Consider the following 19,121-nt stretch of genomic DNA (forward strand, 5'->3'; position numbering starts at 1 on the left):
CAGTGCTTTATCACAGACAGCAATTAATGCCAAAACAAAAAGCCCTTCACTTTTACATCTGATGCTGAAAGAAACTCGGTTACAAAATAATTAATGGGAAACATAAGCTTCTGTAACACACATTGAGAATACATGCTCCCTGATGCTTTGTGAAGAAAAAAAGAGCTTGACTGATTTTACACAGGAAATGTGTATGCTGTTTTTCTGCTGCTAATTAATGTGTACCTATTATTATCCTTTCATGTTCATACACAGCTGGACATCTCTTCATGGAAAACAGAACCCAGCAAGTAAATGACACTGCAAGGCAAGTCCTGCTGGCCTCATACAAGCAAATAGCTAATAAAGAGAAAATTGCAAAACTCCTATGGATCTGGTTAAAATTTGCCTATTTGACTTGTCTGTAACACTAAAATGTTATCAGCAAATAGGCAGAGTTCACGAAAACAAACAAAATAAAAACCAGAGAAATATTCTCAAGTTTCTGGAAAACAACAACAAAAAGCACTGTGGCTTGTACTTGATTTACTGCCATCCAGATTTTTTTAAATAGCTGCTAAAATCACAGTTTCTTTTTCTGGCCTGGGATCTGTTCAGTAGCAAACATCAGCCCAAGCACGTCAACTCTTGCAAACTGAAAATTAGATTCATATCACCGTGGCTCAGGCAAACCACACATTCATACGTTTGTCAGAGGAACGGTACGACATGCTGCTCTTACACACACACATTTTGAGATGCTCATGGGTTTTTTCAAGGGGTAAAACTATTCCTACTCTTCTTGTGCCAAACTCAATCTATAGATAGGCCTGATTTCCTCATCTTTCCGTGTCCTTCTATTCCCCGAAGTACTACACTCAGATCTATACTATAGAAGTGTAAAAGCAAGGATGCGGGACCACCACTTACACAGATCAGAGTGAGTTATACAGACATCAGCAGATTTTCCTCTTCTGGTGCCTGGAAAACCACCAGTTTCAGACCTTTTTCCCGCCTAGTACAGACCTAAGTTACTCATAATTTATAGAAAGCAACCTTAGAAATAATCTGTGTCAGAATACCAATGTGTTCGTACCCAAGTTCAAGGAAGCCTGTTCTCTGAACCCTTTGCTGCCTTAAAAATATGTTTGCAAGGCTGAAAAAGTTAACAGAAAATTATTAAGAGGAAAGAAAAACCAGAGCAGTAAGAAAAAGTAATTAAAAACTGATCATCATCTGAAAGCTGCAGAAGGATCAGCATTCTCACAAGGACTACAAATGACTATCGTTTTATACTTCACATTCTTCCAGGCAGTACAGCAAAATAGACTCACCAGCCTGCACCTATTTAATATTGTCAGACAAATGACCGGGCTTAACTGTAAGCCATTTTTCTTCAAAGTGGCTGGTGCGATGCTATGTTTTGGGGAAGTACATTGATAACACAACGCTGTTTTCAGTTGTGATGGAGTAGTTCTGAGCAAAGTCAAGTTGTTTTAGTTTTCTCAGCTTATCCTACAGTCCAAGAAGAGGGCTATGAGCAAACTCAAGGAGGGGAACAGAATCAGGAGGGCTGACCTAAACCTGGACAAGGCAATATTCCAAGCTCTATGCCATGGTGTGTAAGGAAAGCTTGCAAAGAGAAGAATGTTCATCAGGAGGGCAACTGATACTTGGGGACTAGCAGGGCATCAATCACTGGGGCTGAGCAATTGATTGGCCAGCAGTTGTTACACACGGATCTATGCGCATATGTATGTATCATAGCTGTTACCCTCTTTCCCCTTTCTTTTCTCAACATTAGTAAATTGTTTTTAACTCCAATCCACTATGTCTACTTGATTCCTCCCCCCGCTTCTCTCCTCCTTCCCTTTGGGAAATGGGGGAGTGAGCCAACAACTGCACAGGGCTCAGCTACCTCTGAAACTAAACCACCATACAACACAGAAACAAAATGACCACCCCCACTGATTACAGCCACATCACTGCAGAATGTGCAATAGTTCAGGTTTCACAAAAGCAAAAGAGGAATAAAGCACCAGCAGAGAGAACCACACTTAACAGTTGGTGGGGAAACTAAGCACTCCTGAGCACATGCCATTCATCCCTTAAACCTCAAAAAAGATATAGCAATTGGATGACACCTCTGAAAAAACAACTGGAGCTGAGTCCAGCACGAGTGTTCTAGGAAATGAGCCAATCTATTCGGCTAAAAAACTATCCTGAGCTGTCTTGACACAGAACATAGGCAAGATAAAGGGAAGAGCTCTGCTACATCAGTCAGCACTATGCGTCAAATAAAGGACACCAAAACACCCAGTTCAGCTTGAAGGATTTTCCATAGAGGTGGAAGAAAGAAAACAATGGCAAAAACAATTCAACCTGTAAGAAACAAATGGCTTCATGCTACTTAATTGAATACCAAAACTCAATGAAGGCCTGCAGGAGATTTGCCAGGTCAAAGCCTGAGACAGTATGCAAGCATGTGAGTGCCTGGACAAAGGGAGCCAAGAACCACCCTTCTATAATCATGAGCACAGCAGCACTTCGAGAATGGGTTGGAATCAGTCAGCACCAAATCCACCCCCAGCCCAAACCTTCTAATGAGGCGGAGATTGAACTGAAGGCGACATACCTCAGCTCACCTGTTAACTGTGGCTGGCAGAGGTGAGTTAAACCTTCCCTTTTGATACCAAGCTGTATAGAGCCTGTACCTCAAATTCAGACCCTGCCACCTCCTGTGATTGCTTAACAGTTTCAAACATAAGAACAAGAAACTAACTCAATAGGCACAAAAATTTTATTCTTAGGAGAAAAAGGAGGCAATGAGAAGAAATCAAGTACTACATACATACAAGAACTACATGTACTAAACACAAAAGAGAAGAACATGAAATAAAACATTGAAAAGCTTTGCTTTCTTGCTCGCTTCTGCCTCCCGGTTCTCCACTCCGCTTCTTCTATCTTCGGCAGCAGATCCTGAAACACGAGGCACGACACCATTAGACCGCAGCAGCAGCAGCTAACCCTCCACCTGAAGGAAGCGGGAAGCCCAGCGTCCCAAAGGAACGCGGCACACAGCCACCCAGCCACCCAGCCAACGAGGAAGATCCTGCATCCCCCCCTCCCCGTCCTTTGCAGCCAGATCTACTTAGAGCAGCTTTTCTCACCTCAGTGGCGCACTGCGGAGGCTCCAGCCGGCGCTGCAGGGGATCGCGGAGGCGGGCAGACTGGGCAAATGGAGCTGGGCACACTAAAAGCAGCGGCAAAGGAGTCTGCTTCCCTGCTTACAGGGGACCCCCAGCCACTGTCTCCATGGCAAAGGACCTGGGTCTGCGGGGCACAGCCACTCCCTGAGTTACAGGGCAGCCCCCAGCCCTAAGGCCGCGGGAGGCTCCTTCTCTCCCAGTCGGGGGCACCTTTGCCCGCACCCCGCTAACAGGGCGGTCACCCCACACGGGCTGCCAGCAGAGCATAGAGGCTCGCACAGCCCAGACCCTGATTACAGGCGGGCCGACAACACCCCTGGAGCCACAGAGCTCGGTTTCCCCCCCAGCAGCAGGAACAACTCTGAGCCGCCAGGCAGCGGGGCAACACGGCCAAAGGCCGCGGTCAGGATGCCAGCCCCAAATCCAGGGAGGGTGCAAGCCCAGCCCCACATCTCGCGGCCCCGTGCCTCTGAAAGGCCGGGGCCACATTCCCGCCTGAGTACAGGGGGTCTCTCAGAACTCAGCTCACCAAGCACAGGGGGCACGCACAGCCCTGCCTACAGGACGGCGCCCCACGCCTCACCATCTCCAAGAAGCCCCACGGAGCACGCAGCTCCCGCCAACGCCTGAGCTACAGGCTGGCCCGCCCAGCAGCACAACATCAGCACATCTTTGGGAGCCCAGGGAGCAACCTCAACCCACCGAGCGGGGAGGTCAGCCCACACACAAGCAGCACCTCAACCTGCACCCTCTGACGGGACAGGGAGGGGTCATTCCCACCAGCTGGATGGCTAAAGCAGCCGGCTGCACCGCTGCAGCATCCCCAGCCCTGATTACAGGCGGGGTAGGGGGGACGGGCTGCTCGGGGAACAGAGGGCTTGTGACATGCACCCCGAGTACAGGGCTGTCACGCCGCCAGCAGAACAGGCGGCCACACAAGGACAGGCCCAAGCCCTGGATACAGGGTGGCCTTGGCCACTCATCTACCACGTGGCTCAGATCTCTACTAAGCAAAAAGGAGACAGGACACACAGGACATCCGCTGTGCTCGCAGGACTAAGGTGAGAGGGACCACACCATTTGGCAGGCATACAAGTACAGGACTGGCATATTGACAGGCCACCAGCAGGCAACAGCACTGAGGGGCCGGAGGAGGAGGGGCAGGGAAAGGCACTACCCTGCTTACAGGGTGGCCCTGGGGTCCAGCGAGCTCCATTTCCCACTCGGGTGCGGAGAGGTGGCTCTCGCCCTCCGTACAGGGAGCCACGCTCCCCAGGCAGCCAAAGGAGCAGCAAGGCAAAAGGCCAACTACAGCAAAGACCCGAGCCCTGCTTACAGGGAGGTCGCCCAGCACAAAGCCGGCCTGGTCACCCAAGGGGCCGGCAATGCTCAATGCCAATTTGACTATGCCCCTGCTAGCAGGGAGGTGCTTTGCCCAGGGTGCCTCTCTCTTTCCCCCCCGCATCTGCAGGCTTCTGCTTCCTCTTCATCCTCGCTCCTGCCTCGCGGTTCTCCACTCCGCTTCTTCTATCTTCGGCAGCAGATCCTGAAACACGAGGCACGACACCATTAGACCGCAGCAGCAGCAGCTAACCCTCCACCTGAAGGAAGCGGGAAGCCCAGCGTCCCAAAGGAGCGCGGCACACAGCCACCCAGCCACCCAGCCAACGAGGAAGATCCTGCATCCCCCCCTCCCCGTCCTTTGCAGCCAGATCTACTTAGAGCAGCTTTTCTCACCTCAGTGGCGCGCTGCGGAGGCTCCAGCCGGCGCTGCAGGGGATCGCGGAGGCGGGCAGACTGGGCAAATGGAGCTGGGCACACTAAAAGCAGCGGCAAAGGAGTCTGCTTCCCTGCTTACAGGGGACCCCCAGCCACTGTCTCCATGGCAAAGGACCTGGGTCTGCGGGGCACAGCCACTCCCTGAGTTACAGGGCAGCCCCCAGCCCTAAGGCCGCGGGAGGCTCCTTCTCTCCCAGTCGGGGGCACCTTTGCCCGCACCCCGCTAACAGGGCGGTCACCCCACACGGGCTGCCAGCAGAGCATAGAGGCTCGCACGCCCAGACCCTGATTACAGGCGGGCCGACAACACCCCTGGAGCCACAGAGCTCGGTTTCCCCCCCAGCAGCAGGAACAACTCTGAGCCGCCAGGCAGCGGGGCAACACGGCCAAAGGCCGCAGTCAGGATGCCAGCCCCAAATCCAGGGAGGGTGCAAGCCCAGCCCCACATCTCGCGGCCCCGTGCCTCTGAAAGGCCGGGGCCACATTCCCGCCTGAGTACAGGGGGTCTCTCAGAACTCAGCTCACCAAGCACAGGGGGCACGCACAGCCCTGCCTACAGGACGGCGCCCCACGCCTCACCATCTCCAAGAAGCCCCACGGAGCACGCAGCTCCCGCCAACGCCTGAGCTACAGGCTGGCCCGCCCGGCAGCACAACATCAGCACGTCTTTGGGAGCCCAGGGAGCAACCTCAACCCACCGAGCGGGGAGGTCAGCCCACACACAAGCAGCACCTCAACCTGCACCCTCTGACGGGACAGGGAGGGGTCATTCCCACCAGCTGGATGGCTAAAGCAGCCGGCTGCACCGCTGCAGCATCCCCAGCCCTGATTACAGGCGGGGTAGGGGGGACAGGCTGCTCAGGGAACAGAAGGCTACACCCCTCATGTGGCATGCACCAAGTACAGGGCCGGCGCATTGACAGGCCACCAGCAGGCAACAGCACTGAGGGGCCGGAGGAGGAGGGGCAGGGAAAGGCACTACCCTGCTTACAGGGTGGCCCTGGGGTCCAGCGAGCTCCATTTCCCACTCGGGTGCGGAGAGGTGGCTCTCGCCCTCCGTACAGGGGGCCACGCTCCCCAGGCAGCCAAAGGAGCAGCAAGGCAAAAGGCCAACTACAGCAAAGACCCGAGCCCTGCTTACAGGGAGGTCGCCCAGCACAAAGCCGGCCTGGTCACCCAAGGGGCCGGCAACGCTCAATGCCAATTTGACTATGCCCCTGCTAGCAGGGAGGTGCTTTGCCCAGGGTGCCTCTCTCTTTCCCCCCCGCATCTGCAGGCTTCTGCTTCCTCTTCATCCTCGCTCCTGCCTCGCGGTTCTCCACTCCGCTTCTTCTATCTTCGGCAGCAGATCCTGAAACACGAGGCACGACACCATTAGACCGCAGCAGCAGCAGCTAACCCTCCACCTGAAGGAAGCGGGAAGCCCAGCGTCCCAAAGGAACGCGGCACACAGCCACCCAGCCACCCAGCCAACGAGGAAGATCCTGCATCCCCCCCTCCCCGTCCTTTGCAGCCAGATCTACTTAGAGCAGCTTTTCTCACCTCAGTGGCGCACTGCGGAGGCTCCAGCCGGCGCTGCAGGGGATCGCGGAGGCGGGCAGACTGGGCAAATGGAGCTGGGCACACTAAAAGCAGCGGCAAAGGAGTCTGCTTCCCTGCTTACAGGGGACCCCCAGCCACTGTCTCCATGGCAAAGGACCTGGGTCTGCGGGGCACAGCCACTCCCTGAGTTACAGGGCAGCCCCCAGCCCTAAGGCCGCGGGAGGCTCCTTCTCTCCCAGTCGGGGGCACCTTTGCCCGCACCCCGCTAACAGGGCGGTCACCCCACACGGGCTGCCAGCAGAGCATAGAGGCTCGCACGCCCAGACCCTGATTACAGGCGGGCCGACAACACCCCTGGAGCCACAGAGCTCGGTTTCCCCCCCAGCAGCAGGAACAACTCTGAGCCGCCAGGCAGCGGGGCAACACGGCCAAAGGCCGCGGTCAGGATGCCAGCCCCAAATCCAGGGAGGGTGCAAGCCCAGCCCCACATCTCGCGGCCCCGTGCCTCTGAAAGGCCGGGGCCACATTCCCGCCTGAGTACAGGGGGTCTCTCAGAACTCAGCTCACCAAGCACAGGGGGCACGCACAGCCCTGCCTACAGGACGGCGCCCCACGCCTCACCATCTCCAAGAAGCCCCACGGAGCACGCAGCTCCCGCCAACGCCTGAGCTACAGGCTGGCCCGCCCAGCAGCACAACATCAGCACATCTTTGGGAGCCCAGGGAGCAACCTCAACCCACCGAGCGGGGAGGTCAGCCCACACACAAGCAGCACCTCAACCTGCACCCTCTGACGGGACAGGGAGGGGTCATTCCCACCAGCTGGATGGCTAAAGCAGCCGGCTGCACCGCTGCAGCATCCCCAGCCCTGATTACAGGCGGGGTAGGGGGGACGGGCTGCTCGGGGAACAGAGGGCTCCACACCATTTGGCAGGCATACAAGTACAGGACTGGCATATTGACAGGCCACCAGCAGGCAACAGCACTGAGGGGCCGGAGGAGGAGGGGCAGGGAAAGGCACTACCCTGCTTACAGGGTGGCCCTGGGGTCCAGCGAGCTCCATTTCCCACTCGGGTGCGGAGAGGTGGCTCTCGCCCTCCGTACAGGGGGCCACGCTCCCCAGGCAGCCAAAGGAGCAGCAAGGCAAAAGGCCAACTACAGCAAAGACCCGAGCCCTGCTTACAGGGAGGTCGCCCAGCACAAAGCCGGCCTGGTCACCCAAGGGGCCGGCACAGCTCAATGCCAATTTGACTATGCCCCTGCTAGCAGGGAGGTGCTTTGCCCAGGGTGCCTCTCTCTTTCCCCCCCGCATCTGCAGGCTTCTGCTTCCTCTTCATCCTCGCTCCTGCCTCGCGGTTCTCCACTCCGCTTCTTCTATCTTCGGCAGCAGATCCTGAAACACGAGGCACGACACCATTAGACCGCAGCAGCAGCAGCTAACCCTCCACCTGAAGGAAGCGGGAAGCCCAGCGTCCCAAAGGAACGCGGCACACAGCCACCCAGCCACCCAGCCAACGAGGAAGATCCTGCATCCCCCCCTCCCCGTCCTTTGCAGCCAGATCTACTTAGAGCAGCTTTTCTCACCTCAGTGGCGCACTGCGGAGGCTCCAGCCGGCGCTGCAGGGGATCGCGGAGGCGGGCAGACTGGGCAAATGGAGCTGGGCACACTAAAAGCAGCGGCAAAGGAGTCTGCTTCCCTGCTTACAGGGGACCCCCAGCCACTGTCTCCATGGCAAAGGACCTGGGTCTGCGGGGCACAGCCACTCCCTGAGTTACAGGGCAGCCCCCAGCCCTAAGGCCGCGGGAGGCTCCTTCTCTCCCAGTCGGGGGCACCTTTGCCCGCACCCCGCTAACAGGGCGGTCACCCCACACGGGCTGCCAGCAGAGCATAGAGGCTCGCACGCCCAGACCCTGATTACAGGCGGGCCGACAACACCCCTGGAGCCACAGAGCTCGGTTTCCCCCCCAGCAGCAGGAACAACTCTGAGCCGCCAGGCAGCGGGGCAACACGGCCAAAGGCCGCGGTCAGGATGCCAGCCCCAAATCCAGGGAGGGTGCAAGCCCAGCCCCACATCTCGCGGCCCCGTGCCTCTGAAAGGCCGGGGCCACATTCCCGCCTGAGTACAGGGGGTCTCTCAGAACTCAGCTCACCAAGCACAGGGGGCACGCACAGCCCTGCCTACAGGACGGCGCCCCACGCCTCACCATCTCCAAGAAGCCCCACGGAGCACGCAGCTCCCGCCAACGCCTGAGCTACAGGCTGGCCCGCCCGGCAGCACAACATCAGCACGTCTTTGGGAGCCCAGGGAGCAACCTCAACCCACCGAGCGGGGAGGTCAGCCCACACACAAGCAGCACCTCAACCTGCACCCTCTGACGGGACAGGGAGGGGTCATTCCCACCAGCTGGATGGCTAAAGCAGCCGGCTGCACCGCTGCAGCATCCCCAGCCCTGATTACAGGCGGGGTAGGGGGGACGGGCTGCTCGGGGAACAGAGGGCTCCACACCATTTGGCAGGCATACAAGTACAGGACTGGCATATTGACAGGCCACCAGCAGGCAACAGCACTGAGGGGCCGGAGGAGGAGGGGCAGGGAAAGGCACTACCCTGCTTACAGGGTGGCCCTGGGGTCCAGCGAGCTCCATTTCCCACTCGGGTGCGGAGAGGTGGCTCTCGCCCTCCGTACAGGGGGCCACGCTCCCCAGGCAGCCAAAGGAGCAGCAAGGCAAAAGGCCAACTACAGCAAAGACCCGAGCCCTGCTTACAGGGAGGTCGCCCAGCACAAAGCCGGCCTGGTCACCCAAGGGGCCGGCAACGCTCAATGCCAATTTGACTATGCCCCTGCTAGCAGGGAGGTGCTTTGCCCAGGGTGCCTCTCTCTTTCCCCCCCGCATCTGCAGGCTTCTGCTTCCTCTTCATCCTCGCTCCTGCCTCGCGGTTCTCCACTCCGCTTCTTCTATCTTCGGCAGCAGATCCTGAAACACGAGGCACGACACCATTAGACCGCAGCAGCAGCAGCTAACCCTCCACCTGAAGGAAGCGGGAAGCCCAGCGTCCCAAAGGAACGAGGCACACAGCCACCCAGCCAACGAGGAAGATCCTGCATCCCCTCCTCCCCGTCCTTTGCAGCCAGATCTACTTAGAGCAGCTTTTCTCACCTCAGTGGCGCACTGCGGAGGCTCCAGCCGGCGCTGCAGGGGATCGCGGAGGCGGGCAGACTGGGCAAATGGAGCTGGGCACACTAAAAGCAGCAGCAAAGGAGTCTGCTTCCCTGCTTACAGGGGACCCCCAGCCACTGTCTCCATGGCAAAGGACCTGAGTCTGCGGGGCACAGCCACTCCCTGAGTTACAGGGCAGCCCCCAGCCCTAAGGCCGCGGGAGGCTCCTTCTCTCCCAGTCGGGGGCACCTTTGCCCGCACCCCGCTAACAGGGCGGTCACCCCACACGGGCTGCCAGCAGAGCATAGAGGCTCGCACGCCCAGACCCTGATTACAGGCGGGCCGACAACACCCCTGGAGCCACAGAGCTCGGTTTCCCCCCCAGCAGCAGGAACAACTCTGAGCCGCCAGGCAGCGGGGCAACATGGCCAAAGGCCGCGGTCAGGATGCCAGCCCCAAATCCAGGGAGGGTGCAAGCCCAGCCCCACATCTCGCGGCCCCGTGCCTCTGAAAGGCCAGGGCCACATTCCCGCCTGAGTACAGGGGGTCTCTCAGAACTCAGCTCACCAAGCACAGGGGGCACGCACAGCCCTGCCTACAGGACGGCGCCCCACGCCTCACCATCTCCAAGAAGCCCCATGGAGCACACAGCTCCCGCCAACGCCTGAGCTACAGGCTGGCCCGCCCGGCAGCACAACATCAGCACGTCTTTGGGAGCCCAGGGAGCAACCTCAACCCACCGAGCGGGGAGGTCAGCCCACACACAAGCAGCACCTCAACCTGCACCCTCTGACGGGACAGGGAGGGGTCATTCCCACCAGCTGGATGGCTAAAGCAGCCGGCTGCACCGCTGCAGCATCCCCAGCCCTGATTACAGGCGGGGTAGGGGGGACAGGTTGCTCAGGGAACAGAAGGCTACACCCCTCATGTGGCATGCACCAAGTACAGGGCCGGCGCATTGACAGGCCACCAGCAGGCAACAGCACTGAGGGGCCGGAGGAGGAGGGGCAGGGAAAGGCACTACCCTGCTTACAGGGTGGCCCTGGGGTCCAGCGAGCTCCATTTCCCACTCGGGTGCGGAGAGGTGGCTCTCGCCCTCCGTACAGGGGGCCACGCTCCCCAGGCAGCCAAAGGAGCAGCAAGGCAAAAGGCCAACTACAGCAAAGACCCGAGCCCTGCTTACAGGGAGGTCGCCCAGCACAAAGCCGGCCTGGTCACCCAAGGGGCCGGCAACGCTCAATGCCAATTTGACTATGCCCCTGCTAGCAGGGAGGTGCTTTGCCCAGGGTGCCTCTCTCTTTCCCCCCCGCATCTGCAGGCTTCTGCTTCCTCTTCATCCTCGCTCCTGCCTCGCGGTTCTCCACTCCGCTTCTTCTATCTTCGGCAGCAGATCCTGAAACCTGAATCAGGACTTCATTTTATTTGCACTCCCCCTCCCCTCCCCTCCCGTGCTCAATCCAGCCAAAACTGCTTAGAACAGAATGCAGCACTGCTGGCTAAGTTAAAGGTATGCTGCCACCACCAGGTCAATTGTAGGCAAAGTAGGAAAGGGGCTGTCATCCTCTTGAGACATGCCTCCTCAAGTTGGTCATTGCCAGAGAGGAGCACTTAAGGCCACCGACATTGTCAAGGTAGGATACAGAATAACTTGTTAACCTAGGTTCTCAGTGCAACCTACCTTTCCTTACTCTCATAGCTTTGACATCACATTCACTTACCTAAACACTGCAACGCTACTCTAGTGCTTCCTCCTTTTTATCCTTTGTGTCTCACTCAAGTTATTCCCTATTCCCACCGACCCAATGTGATAAATAGAAACAAAATTCCTGAAGCACATGACCCAATCGAGAAAAAATTCTTTATTATAGCTGCTTACTGCTGTCTCATAGCATCTCAAACCAAGGCCGCACCCCGGTCCGCCCGGTCCCCCCCCCCTTGCGCCGTCGGAGCCGCGCTCCGGTCCGCCCGGTCCTCCCCCTCCCTTGCGCCGTCGGAGCCGCTCTCCGGTCCGCCCGGTCCCCCCCCTCCCTTGCGCCGTCGGAGCCGCGCTCCGGTCCGCCCGGTCCCCCCCCTCCCTTGCGCCGTCGGAGCCGCGCTCCGGTCCGCCCGGTCCCCCCCCTCCCTTGCGCCGTCGGAGCCGCGCTCCGGTCCGCCCGGTCCCCCCCCTCCCTTGCGCCGTCGGAGCCGCGCTCCGGTCCGCCCGGTCCCCCCCCTCCCTTGCGCCGTCGGAGCCGCGCTCCGGTCCGCCCGGTCCCCCCCCTCCCTTGCGCCGTCGGAGCCGCGCTCCGGTCCGCCCGGTCCCCCCCCTCCCTTGCGCCGTCGGAGCCGCGCTCCGGTCCGCCCGGTCCCCCCCCTCCCTTGCGCCGTCGGAGCCGCGCTCCGGTCCGCCCGGTCCCCCCCCTCCCTTGCGCCGTCGGAGCCGCGCTCCGGTCCGCCCGGTCCCCCCCCGCCCTTGCGCCGTCGGAGCCGCGCTCCGGTCCGCCCGGTCCCCCCCCTCCCTTGCGCCGTCGGAGCCGCGCTCCGGTCCGCCCGGTCCCCCCCCTCCCTTGCGCCGTCGGAGCCGCGCTCCGGTCCGCCCGGTCCCCCCCCTCCCTTGCGCCGTCGGAGCCGCGCTCCGGTCCGCCCGGTCCCCCCCCAACTTGCGCCGTCGGAGCCGCGCTCCGGTCCGCCCGGTCCCCCCCCACCTTGCGCCGTCGGAGCCGCGCTCCGGTCCGCCCGGTCCCCCCCCAACTTGCGCCGTCGGAGCCGCGCTCCGGTCCGCCCGGTCCCCCCCCAACTTGCGCCGTCGGAGCCGCGCTCCGGTCCGCCCGGTCCCCCCCCTCCCTTGCGCCGTCGGAGCCGCGCTCCGGTCCGACCCCCCACCCCGTGCCCGTGGCTCCGCTCTTCCCCCTCCTTGCCCTTCTTCGACTCTTCAGTCATCCGTCGTTCCCAGCACATCTCCTGCCCGACGCCCGCCTCCATCTCTCCCGGCCCCTCTGCTCGACCCCGCCGCTCCGCACCTCGGTCCTGATGCTGCTTGGATTCTGCCTGCTATCCTTCCCTCGCAGCACTCAGCTTCTTCTCATGCTCTGAGGTAAATACCTGTTGCTCACCTTCCCGCCCATGCGCCTTATATAGGTTTCTCTGACGCCCGGCAGCCAATAGGAGCTCAGAACGCCTCTCTCTCTTCCCGCCGTTTTTTCTTCCCGCCGCTTTTTTTCCTCACCTCATCCTTCCCGCCCTTTCTAGCTAAAGGTGGCCGGGCCGGGGTCACCTGAAGGCCACGGCCGGGGTCACCTGAAGGTCACGGGCCGCTCGCAGGCGTTGCCGTCCGTTCTCTCAGGGCAGAGCCACCTCACCTGTGCTCTCACCTTATGAACCTTGCAGCATGGCACAGTGGAGAGTGCGGAATTCATTTCTTCAGTTTCAGTGTTTCTTTTAACAGTCGCATAAACTTTAGGTGTTCCTTCCAGAGTAGTAGATGTCCACAAACGCAATTTAAAAAATGTGTATATTTTAATGAGTTCTCACATTGATACCTCACTTCTCTGTCCCTACAGGGAAAATCCCTTCTGAGCTCAGAAACATCGTTACAGAGAGAAAAGGGTGAAAAAAGCTGATGCCTGATGTGTGAAGGATACCATTTATTTGTAAATTCAAGTTGTTCTTGTTTTATAGATTTGCTTGTATTTTATTTATTTATACACCTCGGTTGGAAATGCTCACCTCAATGCTTCACATTGCACTGAATGTTTGCTAAACTCATTTCCTTCTGTCCTTGGCTACATTTTTTCTCACTGTAACAGTGGTGTGAAACAGGGCTAAAAAAGGATACAAAATGGTGATTCCAAAATAAGATGTATCCATAGCAGAGACAACTCTTGGCAGCTGGGATGAAAAGTTTCCCCTTCAGGGAATCTCTTGCCTGGTACGCAAGCCAGGCAAATGAACCACCGCAGAGAAAGGCAGCCTGGACTTGAAGTTACCGGCTGTGCTGCGTGTAGTGTACAGTGCGAGTGTCCAACCTTCTGGTTTGCCTGGGCTGTATTGAATAAAGAGGAACTGTCATGGGCCACATATATGTGCATTCCTCTGAAAGTAATGCCTCCTATTTATTCTCATAGAAACGACAACAGATAAAATGAGTGACTCTATTTGATAGAGCAAATTCTCAGCTACAGAATGCTGTTTTTCAACATAGTAAGCACCATTAGCTAAGCATTTTTGCCAGCAATGAAGATGAGGCTGAATGCTGTGGCTTGTCAAAATGTGTACCTGCGCACGTGACCTGTGGTCACTGTCACCACTGCTGAAATGCACTGCACATTGCCTCTCTGTGCTCACATCCATAAATCTTCAGCAAGCATTGAAGAAGGTCAGTGGGTGCTAGTTATTTGGAACCTCACAGCTAACTTCACACTTAGCAGTGGGTTCATGCTTCTGCACTTCTCAGTCATGGATCAATTATTTGTCCAGATTGTCCAGATTCCCAGTGTCCCAGAACATTTGAACTCCCTTCTGACCTGTATGCCTAACGGTTTTCTTTTTTCTTCATGAAGGGCTAAGCATACAGGTCTTGTCCTAATACTGCAATCAGGCAGCAGCTGGAGCCTGACTCACTTGCCCAAAATATTTCTGAGACTAGCATTCCAATTTCAGCTTTATAAAATAATCATGTTGTTATGGGTTTACTGCAGGCAACAGCTGAGCATCACACATATGCTTGCTCACTTACTCCCCTGCACCCCCCAGTAAAACAGAGAAAAAAATAAATAAGGCAAGCAAAACTAAGAAAACTCATGGGTTGAGATAAATGTAGTTTAATGAGTGGAAAAGAAGAAGAAAAGTGATGCAAAGACAATAATTCATAGCCTTCCACCATATGCCAAAGGCCTGTGGCACTCTCTGAGCAATGGTTGGCTTCCTAAAAAAACAACCCTTTGTTTTTATTGCTGAGCGTGACATTATATGGCATAGAACATCCCTTAGGTCAAACTGGGTCAGCTGCCCAGGTTATGGTCCCCCTCAGCTTCTTCCCATCTCCTGTTTACATGCTGAAGGAGGTTGGCAAAGCAAAGCAAAGCAAAACAAAACAAAACAAAACAAAACAAAACAAAAAACAGAAGCCTCAATTCCGAGGAGTACTTCTCAGCAGCAGCCAGAACACTGGTGTGTTATCAATGCATGTTTGGTCAAAAAGGTGAAATTTAGCACCATATGGGCTGCTATGAAGTAAACAAACTCCAGCTCAGCTGGATTCAGTACACAGGTGTGTTTAGAATTCAGCAGTTAGGATCTGGAATCTCAGCACTTAAGGTCTCATCAAGAGACTCAGTTGAACTTAAGTAAAAACCAGAAATAGGCTGGAATAATAACAACAACTAAGGAATAAAATAACAACAATAATTATCTATATATCCAAGAGACAATATTTTTCTTGACCTTCCCAGTAATGAATTATTCACTACTCTTGCTCTATAGTAGCCTTGAGATGAAAGAAGGTGCAGAAGGGAAAATGAAAGTAACAGAAATTCCACACGTTTTTCATCTCTGTCATCTCTACACACAGCCACTCTATCGACAACTCCTTGTTTTTGCCCATGCAAAACAGACTGCACAATTCTACTTTACTTCAAAATCTTGCATGGCTTCACATGGCAGGTTATGACATAAAGCCATATGGTCAAGATGAAGTCTTAATCAGTTCTGAGACCATTAACATTGTTCTATTGTGAGTAAGAGTAAAGAGACTCCAGAAAGGCTGGGATCATCCTTCTTGCCTTGTTTTACAGATGGAGGAAGGACTTTGCTTCCTTTGGCTGTCAATCTAGCTCCTTTCAGAAACATTAAAATTCACTTTCATGCCTGAATAAAAAGAATTGCTGACCCTTCTGCACAGATAAGAAATGAATAAATGCCAGTCAGACACTGGTTTATTCACAAAGGTACTAAGTAAACTCTTTTTCTAAACACATTGCACAGATTTATTCTTTCAGCTAATCAGAACACAGATCAAATGTCACCCTGCTACACTAACCACAATGTCAACCACAATGATTACATCTACATCAGTCATTTGACATGTTAGGCATGAATTCATTAGAATAGAATGTTGTCACTTTGTCAAAAGATCCAAAATGATCTTCTATTTGGTATTCCATCATATAGTACCTACAAGATAATTTCAAAGGCAGCAGTGCCTCCTTTGAAACTAAGAGAGCTTGCTTCAGCATTTTCCTGGCAGCAGATCCAATGACAGCATTCCCTATGAAGAAGCCACATTACCAATTTGAGTTTTATAAAAGGGGGTATTACATTTTTTGTTCTAGCACTTATAAAACTAAAACTGAAAAATTGAACTATTACATCACTTTTGGATATACAATCTGCAAGTTGCCTGAAAAGAATCTTACCTTTCAGCAGAAACATTGGTTATACCACACATGTAGAGAGAATTCAATAAACTCATTCCAGCGTCCCCTTTACAGAATCACAGAATCACAGAATTGTAGGGGTTGGAAGGGACCTCCAGAGATCATCGAGTCCAACTCCCCTGCCAAAGCAGGTTCCCTACACCAGGTCACACAAGTAGGTGTCCAGGCGGGTCTTGAATATCTCCAGAGAAGGAGACTCCACAACTCCCCCGGGCAGCCGTTCCAGTGCTCCGTCACCCTCACCGTGAAGAAGTTCTTGCGCACATTTGTGCGGAACTTCCTATGCTGCAGTTTCTGGCCGTTTCCCCTTGTCCTGTCTCCACACACTGCTGAAAAGAGTCTGGCCTCGCTGCTCTGCCCCCCACACCTTAGATATTTGTACACCTGGATCAGGTCCCCTCTCAGTCATCTTTTCTCAAGGCTAAACAGACCCAGTTCACTTAGCCTTTCTTCATAGGGGAGATGCTCCAGGCCCTTCACCATCTTTGTGGCCCTCCGCTGGACTCTTTCCAAGAGATCCCTGTCTTTTTTGTACTGGGGAGCCCAGAACTGGACACAGTACTCCAGATGAGGCCTTACCAGGGCAGAGTAGAGGGGGAGGATCACCTCCCTCAATCTGCTGGCCATGCTCTTTTTATGCACCCCAGAATGCCATTGGCCTTTTTGGCTACAAGGGCACACTTCTGGCTCATGGCCAACCTGTCATCCACCAGGACACTGAGGTCCTTCTCTGCAGAGCCCTCTCCAACAGGTCATCCCGCAACCTATACCTGTGCATGCAATTATTCCTCCCTAGATGCAAGACTCTACACTTGCTTTTGCTAAACCTCACCTGTTTTTTTTACTGCTCAGCCCTCCAGCCTGTCCAGGTCTCGCTGAATGGCAGCACAGCCTTCAGGCGTGTCAGCCAATCCTCCCAACTTCGTATCATCAGCAAACTTGCTGAGGGTCGCCACTATCTCCTCATCAAGATCATTGATGAAGATGTTGAACAAGACCAGACCCAGCACCGACCCCTGAGGAACACCACTAGTTACAGGTCTCCAACTGGACTCTACACCGCAAGAATGGGACTTTGGAAGTCCCATTGAGTTTGTCTCCTCCTGCATCAAATTCTTTGAAACATCTCACTGCTTCACTTTCAAGTATCAGTTTTCTGAAAAGTGCAGTACTGGAGGGCTAAGCACATGAAAAAAGCATGTATATGTCAAAATGTAAAGTTCACCATGTTCATCAGAACATGACTTCTCAGCTTACAGGTCAGGCCGCAAGTCATCTATTACACTGAAAGGTGACTGCAAATTCTGTATACAGGCTGAGCATGTTGCACTCAGTGCTGTGGATTACCAGCCTGAGGCAAAGAGAAGAGAGAGCAGAAACAGTGCAGAAAACATTCTCTTTCTGGACAAAATGAATGATGTCAAAAAGTCAGTATGTTGCTGTTACTTCAAAGCCGGGATTTGAAGGTATGCATCTTAGAGCTGCACGTGAACTCTGCATATAAATGTGCATAGTGGACAAGGTTTGGAATTCTTTGTCTAACTACTGTCAATTCCACCACGTGCTTCTCTGCTGTGAAACCAAGAGAATCCATGAGAGGGAGCAAGGCTGATGTGCTGCCAGGAGCTCCATCTTTCTTCCTCCGGGTGCAAAGTCCTCTGGGGAATGCCACTCCTCCCGTCCCCCCCATAAACCAAAAATGCCGAAAAAAGGCAGCCCACAGAACCAGAACATTAACTCTTTAACTCCCACTGCTTTACATGATGTTATGATATGGAATACCGACAACAAAAATCAGAAAACCACAATAATTACATTAAGCAGATATTTTGAAATGCAGTGTACACTGGGTTATCATTATGCTTTTAATCAGAATGTCAATCTAACAATTAAGTGCAATGTAAAGCATTTGGAGAGACAGGCAAGGGACATATGCATCTTAAAAACAATCTGTTTGTTAAGATGTCGCTGAACATCTCCCCACACTTCCCAAGTGAGGGAGTTGCTATGAATGGGGCACTCCATGACTAAGCACCAGCAGGGCTGTATCTTCATGATTTCCTGATGGAATTGTGCTTGCCAGGAAACAACACAAGTCATTTTCCATATGGCTGTGCAAAATACGATTGGGCAACTGCCATTAATATGTAGCATCATTATTACGTTTTGTGTTACTTTCTTCAACAAATCATAATAAACATCAAAGTACTGGTATCTATAGAATTTGCAACAGTGCTTCCCAGGCACTTTTCTTTTAAGCAGTACTATGCATTTTTCTTTTAAGCAGTACTCCAGGTGAGTCCTGACTAGGGCAGAGTATAGGAGGAGGATCACCTCCCTTGACCTGCTGGCCACATTCCTTTTAATGCATTCCAGGATCCCTTGGCCACGAGGGCACTCTGCCAGCTCATAGTCAACCTGTTGTCCACCGGGACCCCCAGGTCCTTCTCCGCAGAGCTCCTCTCCAGCAGGTCATCCCACAGCCTGTACTGATAAATGTAGTTATTCCTTCCCAGGTGCAAGACTCTACATGTGCTTCTGTTAAACCTCATCTGGTTTCTTACTGCCTGTCCAGGTCTTGCTGAATGGCAGCACAGCCTTCAGGTGTGTCAGCCACTCCTCCCAGCTTTGTATCATCAAGTGCCTACTGAGGGTGGACACTATCCCCTTATCAAGGTTGTCAATGAAGATACTGAACAAGATCAGACCCAGCACTGACCCCTGGGGAACACTGCTAGACATAGATCTCCAACTGGACTCTGCATTGCAGATCACCCTCTGAGCTCGGCCAGTCAGCCATTTCTCAACCTCACCATCCACTCATCTATTCCACACTCTCTCAGCTTTATGATCAAACTCTTTACTGCCAAATGTACTTCCTGAAGTTGTGCAAATTAATGTCATGCTATCACAACATATTTTACTAATTGTCCTTGAGTAAGTGACAGGAGGTCGTTAGGCAAAATCTGAGATTTCTATGAAATTTTAAGACACACTAAAAACCAGACTTGTATATGCCTTAAAGGGACAACTCACATTTG

At 54.4% G+C, this 19,121-nt stretch overlaps 2 long non-coding RNA genes across 2 annotated transcripts; both read right to left on the reverse strand.

Annotated features, from left to right (window-relative positions):
* Positions 1-2,761: 2,761 nt before the first annotated feature.
* Positions 2,762-4,261, reverse strand: LOC146544944 (uncharacterized). Its single transcript, XR_014882143.1, has 2 exons — positions 3,150-4,261; positions 2,762-2,958 (listed from the first exon to the last, which is right to left on the reverse strand). It is a non-coding gene; the product is annotated as an uncharacterized LOC146544944 (long non-coding RNA).
* A 1,608-nt stretch (positions 4,262-5,869) lies between these two features.
* LOC104909691 (uncharacterized) lies at positions 5,870-9,781 on the reverse strand. The gene is made up of 4 exons (XR_014882144.1): positions 9,668-9,781; positions 8,093-9,484; positions 6,510-7,901; positions 5,870-6,318 (listed from the first exon to the last, which is right to left on the reverse strand). It is a non-coding gene; the product is annotated as an uncharacterized LOC104909691 (long non-coding RNA).
* Positions 9,782-19,121: the final 9,340 nt, after the last annotated feature.

Source organism: Meleagris gallopavo, chromosome 2 (genome assembly GCF_905368555.1).
Source record: "Meleagris gallopavo chromosome 2, MGAL_WU_HG_1.1, whole genome shotgun sequence".
Taxonomy (NCBI): Eukaryota; Metazoa; Chordata; class Aves; order Galliformes; family Phasianidae; genus Meleagris; species Meleagris gallopavo.